The 9,398-nt window shown below is 38.4% G+C and overlaps 1 long non-coding RNA gene across 1 annotated transcript; it reads left to right on the plus strand.

Annotated features, from left to right (window-relative positions):
- Window positions 1-7,708: 7,708 nt before the first annotated feature.
- LOC149208345 (uncharacterized) lies at window positions 7,709-8,938 on the plus strand. The gene is made up of 3 exons (XR_016252093.1): window positions 7,709-7,957; window positions 8,125-8,307; window positions 8,410-8,938. It is a non-coding gene; the product is annotated as an uncharacterized LOC149208345 (long non-coding RNA).
- The last annotated feature ends 460 nt before the right edge of the window (window positions 8,939-9,398 follow it).

A 9,398-nucleotide genomic window follows, 5' to 3' on the forward strand; every position in this document is an offset into this window, starting at 1 on the left:
TTATGAAGCACAAACAAAAATTTGTATCGAAAAAATAAAAATCTATATAATATGCCAAGTAGGAAACTATATTACACCAATGTAAAATAATTTGCAATACACTAATAAAGAAAAACTTGAACAAGTTTTCAAAAAAACTCTATGGAGAAAAAATCAGTTTCATTAAAAAAAGAAAAGAAAAGGATATGCATAAACTAAATGATATGCACAAAATAATTGAAGCTAATATCCAATAATCTCATTGCAAGACTTAAAGAACAAGGTTGTACCAAAAAAATTTAGAGTTTTAAGGTGATTCATGGACTTACAAATATATGTTGGTGTCAATACATTTATGACTACATATCAAGGAGAAGGGGTGTCTTTTCACTTTTGTTGAAATTTTTGGCCACCATAGTGGGTTGGATTTAACATTATTATGCTAATTAAAAACCTCAACAACATAGATAAAAAACAAATCATAAAGGATATGCATAAACTAAATGATATGCACAAAATTATTGAAATTTATATCCAATAATCTCATTGCAAGACTTAAAGAACAAGGTTGTACCAAAAAATATTAGAGTTTTAAGGTGATTCGTGGACTTACAAATATAAGTTAGTCTATCATATGGCCATACATTTATGACTACATATCAAGGAGAAGGGGTGTCTTTTCACTTTTGTTGACATTTTTGGCCACCATAGTGGGTTGGATTTAACATTATTATGCTAATTAAAAGCCTCAACAACATAGAATCTGCAAGTTAATTCATTGGAGAATGATAGTCTATGGTTGCCAATGGTAGGGTTACATTCATGTGTTCATGAACCATGTCTTTATTTTGACTCCATTATTATGTTCATAATCTTCCCTTAGAGCATAGCCTTTTCTAATATATGTTTATCTCTACCAAGTGCACTTAACATGTTCTTAAGTGCCTCCCTATCTTTTTATCATATCTATTAGGGAATGCAGTAGTGTAATCTATTCAGGTCCTTATGTCAAACTAAATAATTGAAGTTACATGCCTTCTATTCTATCATCAAATTTTCCCATGTTCATTAGCACTAAGTATTAATTTGTTTTAAATCAATAAACTGAGTTAACTAATTACAACTCAAATATAACTCAATCTTATCTCCTTAATTTAAGGGATAACTCTTGCATGACTTCAGAAAGACTTCTAACTTGAATTTCTCCAACTAATTAATTTAAAATTAATTAATTAATTATTTCCAAGTAGCTGTTAAGACTAAATTTGATTTAATTCACAAGTTAATTCAAGGACAAATTAAAATGGAATATTCTTGTTGTCATATTTCAACACTCCCTCTCAACAAGAAAGGGATTATATGCCACCCATATCCTGTATCTATGGAACTCAAATTTACACTTTTACAATGCCTTTGTCAAAATGTCAGCATCTTGCTCCTCTATCGAAATATACTGCAGTAACATGATCCTCCTTGCTACATAGTCTCTGAGATGATGATACCAGATGTCAATGTGCTTGGACCTATCATGAAATATTGGATTCTCAGAGAGTTTGATACAACTCTGATTATCACAATAGATCATAGTTGGATCCATCCTCTGATCAAAAAAACCAAATAGGATTTTCTGCATCTAGATGGCCTCACATGCTGCCTGACTTGCAGCCATGTATTCTACCTTTACCGCGCTGAGTGTAACCGACCTCTGTTTCCTGCTGTACCAAGAAACTGCCACTGACCCAAGGTTGAAAATCCCTCCTGATGTGCTCTTTCGATTTGATGGACTCCTTGCCCAATCTACATCAGTGAAGCCTTGTAGCTTCACTCCCTCTATCCGTCTGTACCATAATCCATACTGATATGTGCCTATGAGGTATCTCAATACATGCTTTTCCGCCTTCCAAAACATCTTGGTAGGCTGAACCATCACTTGACTCAACTCGTTCACTGCATATCACAAATCTGGTCTTGTGTTCATTAAGTACATCAGTGAACCCATAAGCTGCCTACACGCAGTAGCCTCTACCACTTCTCTTGAAGTAACAACCTCCTTCCTCCAATTACTTGCTAGAGGAGTCTGCATGGGCTTGCACTTCTCCATGTGGAATCTCCTGAGTATCTCGTTGGCATACTTGCCCTGAGACACAAACAACTCCCCATCCTTCTGCCACACTTCCATGCCAAGGAAGTAATGCATGAGACCCATGTATTTCATCTTGAATTCTCTTGCAAGGTCCTCCTTGCAAGACACGATCAACTGATCATCACCAGTCAATATGAGATCATCAACATAAAGTATGATGATCAACAACTTACCTTTCACCACGATGTGGTACAGGTTTGCATCCGCTTCACTCTTTGTCAAGCCTAACCCAGTGAAATAGTTGTCTATCCTAGTGTACCAAGCACATGGTGCTTGCTTTAGCCCGTACAAATCTCTCTTGAGTCAGCACACATGAAACTCACAATCAAAGATCTCAAAACCTTCTGGTTGCTCTATGTACACCTCTTCCTCAATCTGGCCATTGAGGAATGCAGTCTTCACATCCATCTAATGGATCTTCCAACCCATTTGTGCTGATAGTGCCAACATAGATCTGATAGATGAGTACCTTGCGATAGGAGAAAAAGTCTCATCATAGTCAATCCCCTCGACCTGTGAAAAGCCACGGGCAACAAATCTTGCCTTATGCTTCTCCACACTACCATCAGTAGCTTGCTTTACCTTGTAAAGCCAATGAGAACTCACAACTGACTTGTTCTCCGATCTCGGAACCACGTCCCAAACACTATTACGAACTATGGAGTCATACTCCTCAATCATAGCATCAACCCAAATCGACTATTGAACTACTTCCTCAAATGAAGATGGCTTGGTCTCAATACATTCCCCAACAAGGGCCATGTATGCAGTGTACCTCTCAGGTGACCTCCTCTATCTGTGCTGAGAAGATGGTGCTCCCACATTCTCTCTCGCATCCTCCAACAATCTGTCAACTTCTCTTGTGCACTTTCGTCCATCTCTGGAAGACTCTGCTTGAGTGGATGCCTCCACTCCTAGAACCTCTGGATGCCATTGCTCTGCATCAGTCTGAGGCTCCTCCTCCTTAGGAACCAATAGTTCCTCCATAGCCTGTAGTTAGAGCTCCCTCTCAAGGGAATCTCGCATGGCCTTCTACTCATCAATCTTGAGATCTCTGCGAATCACTGTCCTCCGACTGGTAGGCAAGTACACCTGATAGTTGTAAGGTGTATTAGTGTACCCCACAAATATCCCCAACTCTGTTGTCAGATCAAGCTTTTTCCGTACATCCTTTGTCACATAGTAATATACCGATGAGCCAAAGATCATGAAGTGACCCACATCTGGTCTCTTACGGGAGAAAGCTTCCTCTGGTGTCTTCATCCCAAGTATGTGATGTGGGCTTCTATTCTACAAATAGACCGTTGTGTTGCATGCCTTAGCCCACAAGTGAAGTGGTAGGCCTTGGTCATGCAACATTGCCCGTGCTGCCCCTACAATAGTTATATTCTTCCTCTCGGCCACCCCATTCTGCTGTGGGTTATGAGGTGCCGTCAACTCTCGTTTAATTCCTTCCACTACACAGAAGTCCTTAAACTCTTGAGAGACATATTCTCCATCATTGTCACTTCTCAAGGCCTTGATCTTCTTCCCTGACTCTTTCTCGACCAAATATTTGAACTCACAAAACTTTGTGAAGGTTTGGTACTTCTTCTGCATGAAATAAATCTAGAATTTATGAGAATAGTCATCAATGAAAATCACATAATACCTTTGCTTCGTTGTGGATGCCATCGAGAATGGTCCACATAAATCGGTATGAACTCGCTCTAAGATAGCCACTGCTCGACTGTCTCGATCATGAAAGGAAGACTTGGTGTACTTTCCCAAGGTACAACCTTTGCATGTGTCAACTTGCTCAAGTTTACCTTTGGGAAGTCCTGTAGATATCTGCTACATTATCTTCAAAGCCCCATGATGCAAATGGCTCAACCGCCTATGCCACAACTCACCAATGTCTTGGTTTTGCACCGATTCTACTTTTGTACTCCATGATGCACAATCATCTACCTCTAGTTTATAGAGATTCTTCACCTGAATCCCTATCCTCTTGGTTTGACCCATGGCTATGTGTCTTAGGAATGCTTTTCCTTTACTGAAGACAACATCGTAGCCTTTGTCCTCCAAAATCGCGACCGATACCAAATTCTTCTTCAGTCTAAGCACATATATCACATCTGTCAAGGTGAGAGGAGCTCCATGCTCCCTTTGAAAAGCAACTGTGCCCACTCTTGAAACACTATACCTTTCATCGTGACCCATCTCTATGCGCATCTTGAGGTCTTTCTCCTCCAAGGAAATGAATAAATTTTTATCACCAATCATGTGGAATGAGGCTCCACTGTCAAGATGCCAGACCCAACCCATCATCAATGACACCATGCATGGATTGAGGGTAAAGTCCATTTCGAACTGAGAGGCTAATGCCTCACCTTCCGATCCTTTCGAGCATCCCTTCTTGGACTTCTTCGATGGGAAATCAGTCGAATAATATCCCATCTTATGACAATTAAAGCATCTTACTTTAGAAATGTCACCCTTCTTCCCTCCATGAGAAGAATTCAATTTGATATGGGAAGCCTTCCCCTTCCCTTTCCTTGCCTTACTTGCTAAGGCTATATTTTCTTCACCATCAGTCTTGCATGAAGAACCATTTCATGTGCTCCTCCTGATCTCCTCCTACATAAGATCCGACCACAGTCGTTCCCAATCTGACAGTTTCTCCCTTCCATTCACAGAGTCATAGTAGCTATTCCATGTTATGAAACCAACTCACAAAAAGATAGAAAAGATAGATCAATGCCTTAGAATTTAGCCTCTTCGAGGGGGCAACCTCCTTTACATTACACAAATGAATGATTCTTTGATGATTCAAATGAAAAAACCTCCTTTCTATATATAGGAGTCTAAGGAGTCACAATATAACCCAGCCGACCTAACAATAATAATATAAAGGCACAAAAATAATAATAGAGGGATTCTATGGGGCACAATAATAACAATATGGGGACAATATGGGCACAACAATATTAATAAGGGATACAACTACAATAGTAATGGGGTAATCACTAGTATTATAGGGACCTAACATGCTCCTCTCCTTCAAAAGAGTGTTGTCCTCAACGCTTGAGTAGTTTTGGATGCTTCTATATAAAATTCTCATCCTCCCATGTGGAATCTTCAGTGGATAAGTTCCTCCACTTGATGAGATACTCCAAAATTGATCGATTTCGTAGCTGTCGAGTTCTTGTTTCTGTGACTGCTTTCGGTTCCAATATAATTTTTCCTTCCTCGTCAAGTTCTGGCAATATTGTTTGAACTGGGAGCTTGTCACCTATAACCTTCTTTAAACATGAAACATGGAAAATTGGGTGCACTCGAGAAGCTATAGGAAGCTCCAATTTGTATGCCATAGTACTAATCTTATGCAACACCTTGTACGAAGCATAATACTTTGGTGATAATTTATTATCCTTCTTAGCTTGCTTGAGGGACATTTGTTTATATGGTTGTAGCCGTAGGAATACCCAATCACCTACATCAAAACTTCTTTCGCTGTGATGTTGATCTGCCTATTGTTTCTTTCTATTCTGCGCCAACACGAGGTTATCCTTTAAGAGTTGGAGGAATTTTTGTTGATGCTCGATGTGATGTTCCACTGCTTGAACCTTAGAACTCTCTTAAATATGATGTGATGGATGGTAGCTGATATCCATAAAGTGCCATAAATGGGGTCATTTTTGTTGATGTATGGAAGGAAGTGTTATACCACCATTTAGCCAGAGGAAACCATTTGACCCATTGTGTTTGTTTATCAGATACAAAGAAATGAAGATATCCTTCTAAACATTTGTTTACTATCTCAGTTTACCCATTAGATTGAGGATGATAAAATGAGCTATGAGCTAACTGAGTACCGAGACAAGAAAATAATTCTATCCAAAAATTTGCAGTGAAAATGGGATCTCTGTCACTTACAATAATCTTTGGGTTTCTATGTAGCTTTTGAATTGTTTCCATAAATGCAGTAGAAACTGTATTGTCTTTAAATGGATGTGATTACCCCATTACTATTGTAGTTTTATCCCTTATTAATATTGTTGTGCCCCTATTGTCCCCATATTGTTATTACTGTGCCCCTATTGTCCCCATATTGTTATTACTGTGCCCCATAGAATCCCTCTATTATTATTTTTGTGCCTTTACACTACAACAAAACCAGTGATTTGCGCCAGATTTTAGTGCATTTTTTTTGTAATTGTGATGAGCAACCTGGCGCTAAATCTGGCTATATTGTACAATTTTTAAAGCGTCCTTTTTTGCACCTGATTTTGCATCCTTTTTCACGCTAGATTTTGCATCATTTTTTACACCAAACTATGCATCATTTTTTGCGTCAAATTTTGAACCAAGATTTGCATCTTATTTTATGACAGGTTTTGCTTCTAGTGTTGTGTCATTTTTTGCATCTATTTTTCATTCTCTTTTTCTTCCTATTTTGTGTCATTCTTTGCTTCCATTTTTGCACCATCATTTGTATCAAGTTTACACTGTATTTTGAATCCAATTTAACGTCTTTTTATGCATCCATTTTGTGTCAGTTTTTGCATCTAGTCTTACGCCAGGTTTTGTATCTAGTCTTACACTAGTTTTTGCTTCTATTTTTGCACCAGCTTTGGTGCCTATCTTTGCACCATGTGTTGAATTTGATTTAGCACCAAATTTTGCATCCATTTTTGCATCTTTTTTTGGACCATTTTTTACATCCACATTTACGTTTGATTTGTCTCCATTTTTCCCATCTCATTTTGCACCATATTTTGCGTCATTTGTTTCATCCAATTTTGCATCATTTTTAACACCATCTCTTGCATCTAATGTTACATCATTTTGAGCATTGAAATTTGCATTTATATTTGCATCTTATGTTGAGTCATGTGTTGTGTCCACCTTTGCATCTTATTTTGTGTCTAATGGTACATTCAATTTAGAGCCATTTTTTACGTCTACTTTTGTATTTGTTTTTGCACCAAGTTTTGCATCCAATTTTAAGCTATTTTATGCCCCTTTTTGCACCATTTTTTTGTGTCTACTTGTGTCCAATGTTGCATCATTATTTACACCGACTTTTTCATCCAATTTTGCATTTTTTTGGTGTCTAGTTTTACATCGTTTTCACCATCCAAATTTGCATCTTTTTTTGCCTCATTTTGTGTCCACATTTGCATATAATTTTGTGTTTGAGTTCAAGCCTAAATTTGCATGTGATTAGGAATCATTTTTTACATCCAATATGGCATCCTTGGTTTCACCTTTTTTCAGCCCCATTTTGCATCTTGTTTTATGTCTTTTCTTACATCTTTTTTTTTTCCTTTTTTGCACCCAAGTTTGCATCCCAAATTTACACCATTATTTACATCATCATTTGGCATATTAATTTGTAACGTTTTTTGTTTCTTTTTAATGCTCAACTTTTCATCTTATTTTACATCTAGTTGTTGTCTTTTTTTGCATCTAATTTGGTGCCCATTTATGTGTCCTTGTTTTTGCCCAATTTGATATCCTTTTGTATGCCATGTTTTGTTCCCTTCTTTGTGTCAACTATTGCACAATTTTTCACTTCTAATTACGCCGTAAGGCGTTTCCCTCTGAAATCAACTCCCCCAGATGCTTCTCTGTCTTAATCTTAACCGTTAGATTCATTTGTTAGACGATTAAACAATAATATGCCGTTAGATTCATTTGTTAGGTAAACCCTACCATTTTGTCAGTGTACTCGGTCCGTCGTGCACGCGGATAGCCGCGGTTGCTGCAGAGGAGGGTGAGGGGCATGTAGAGGAGGGCAGAGGCAAACGCCTTTGCTGCAGGAGGATGAGGAGGGTCACGTATGCGTTGGTAGTTTTTCTCTACATCGGTTTCCTGTGTACAAACGCTGGTTGGACTGTGTACAAAAGCTGGTTGGACTGTCGAGGAAGACAAAACCACTTACTTGCCAGGGTTTCTTGCTTGTTTTCTGTTTTTAGGGTTATTGTTTTTTGTGACTGGTTTTCTTGTTTGTGTAGGGATGCAAGCCAAAGGAGCGTGCAGAGGTCACAGGAACGAGTTCCGTGTCTGCTGACCCCCACCACACAGCTTCAACACAAACTGGCAACGAAGGGCAGCAAGCTGTGGACGTCGAGGTATAGTGGAGTCTCGTCTCCTTGCAATAACCAGGCAGAAGAACGGAGGAGGGAACTGAAATTCCTGTAGGTGGTCTCATTTCTTATTCATTTCGCTTGAATTTACAGGCCATGCTTAGTGAGGGTTATTTGCTTTGTTGTAGCTTACATATTGTTTTATTTTTTCAGGGAGAAAACCCCTTGGATTTCAAATTTGGACAGACGACCTCTGTTGGTTTTTTGTCTCCATCACCAACGGATCCAATGGCTGAGCAGTACATAACAAGCTTTTCTTCAGGCTTATCACCTGCGCAGTTTTGTTTTTATTGCCTCTACGAATTTGCAAAATCTCTGCTTTTGTGATGGAGCACAACCAATACATAGTTACATAGACTCTTATGGTAGCCAATGAATGATTCAATGATAATTTCTTGCATTAAAGTCTTTGTTTTGAATACAAAGTGGCAGGAAGATAAAAATGTAAAAACATAAGCTAATTCACAGCAGAAACAAGACACAGGTAGAAAGAACAAATAATTTATGACAGGATCCCTGTTGATGAATCTAGTCAGCCATATGGTGATCAATTAGAGATCAATGCCTTTCATGATTTCATCGTCAAAAGAATGGACATTCTTATAACAAAACATTTTACCATCTCCCTAGCTTTATTCTTTGGCAGCCATGGCTTCCACCTCTACTCTTTTGTTTGTTCAGAATTTCAATTATTTCAGTGCTTATTTTGTGTCATCATGGTACTGTCATCATCTGCTGGCTGTTCTGTACAAGTCGTCACACTAGCAAATTACGAAGAGCCCTCTATCTACACCCTTTCCAACGTATCACATGCCCCAGAGTCCTCCGCTCTTCAATGAGGTTAGCAACTGTACTAGATGGCTTCATGGAAATAAGCTTCCTGTAGGTTTACATAGGACTGTGACAGCATTCTTGACATGACTTAATATGGAAAAGTTCCAACCACCTAATGCAGCGTTTCCAACTATGAGAACATGGAAATGTTAACTTCCCTTTGTGATGCTTCAAGTTTCACACTGTCAGAAAAGTAAATCTAGGCCAAAATTATAACATTTACCAGTCAAAATTTATATGAAATTCAATCTCAAAAGGTAGAGCCTTTTGTTTATTACCGTCCATATTACCTGAAAAAAGATAAACCA

This window comes from Pinus tabuliformis, chromosome 1_2 (assembly GCF_031772625.1).
Source record: "Pinus tabuliformis cultivar Carrire ecotype Pingquan chromosome 1_2, CPIR1, whole genome shotgun sequence".
NCBI classification, from domain to species: Eukaryota; Viridiplantae; Streptophyta; class Pinopsida; order Pinales; family Pinaceae; genus Pinus; species Pinus tabuliformis.